General features: G+C 35.2%; 1 protein-coding gene across 1 annotated transcript in view; it reads left to right on the top strand.

Moving 5' to 3' along the window:
- Positions 1-36: 36 nt before the first annotated feature.
- LOC106880286 (tachykinin-like peptides receptor 99D) overlaps positions 37-1,056 on the top strand; it is a 234,156-nt gene continuing 233,136 nt past the window's right edge. Inside the window, exon 1 of the mRNA XM_052965651.1 lies at positions 37-194. The gene's annotated coding sequence lies outside the window, so the exon portion shown is untranslated. The remainder of the gene's footprint in view (positions 195-1,056) is intronic.

Below are 1,056 nucleotides of genomic sequence, written 5' to 3'. Positions count from 1 at the left end.
GATAAAGTTGATATTAAAAAAAAATAGATATCAGCCCAGCTGATTTTATAAATAATGGTTGTATGAACAATGTACGTAAGCAGAAGAACAAGAAAAATGAAATGAAAAGTAACCAATATTAATTTCGAGCACTGGTGGGGTGGAGGTGAATACTAAAGAAAAATGATGGTACAAACAAAGAAATTTGTTTGCGCGTGAGTAAAATATAATCTGAAACGTTTTTTTGTACATTTTTTTTTTTTTGTTAATATAAATCTTGAACATTTCTTTTTTGTTCTGTTAAAATTGCGTGATTTACGAAGAAGTTGAATCTACGCTATATCGGCCAAATAAAATGAATATAGATAGATGTAAACACAACGACATTTTCAATATAAACACTTGCTATAATATTTTTACACCTCCCATGCGGCAATATCTCAGAATCATTAGCACGCCGGGAAATATGCTTAGCAACATCTCGTCTGTCTTTACATTCTGATTTCAAATTTTGCCATGGCCGACTTTACCTTTCATACTTTAGTGGGGGTCAATATAATAAGTAACAGTTGAGCATTGGAATCGATGCAATCGACTGTGCCCCTACCCCAAAGTCACTGACCTTGTGCTAAAATTTGAAACCAATATTTTACATCACCGTTCACTTTATACTTGCGTATGTATGTATATACACATACACACATGCACACACACACACATAATATATACACGTACACACATATGTACATACGAATATATACAGCATTGTTATTTGCACAATTTTTTTTTGTTTGTTTTGTAATGTTTCCGCCATCAGATCGATGAGGTGTGTCTCTTCGCTCCGTTTAACTTGTCAAAATAAGCGACTTCACGTCACGGAAACCCCGGAGTTGCCGGCATCCGGGACATCATAAATAAAGTCTGTGTTAGTGAGCTTTCATACATACACACACACACACACATATATATATATATTTATATATATATATAGTGTGTGTGTGTGTGTATGTGTGTGTGTGCGTGTGCCTCTCTGTGTGTGTGTGTGTGTGTGTGTGTGTGTGTGTGTGTGTGTGCACG

The sequence above is a fragment of the Octopus bimaculoides genome, chromosome 2 (genome assembly GCF_001194135.2).
Source record: "Octopus bimaculoides isolate UCB-OBI-ISO-001 chromosome 2, ASM119413v2, whole genome shotgun sequence".
NCBI lineage: Eukaryota > Metazoa > Mollusca > Cephalopoda > Octopoda > Octopodidae > Octopus > Octopus bimaculoides.
The sequence above is the reverse complement of the archived record's forward strand: the minus strand, read 5'-3'. Positions and strand labels throughout refer to the sequence as shown.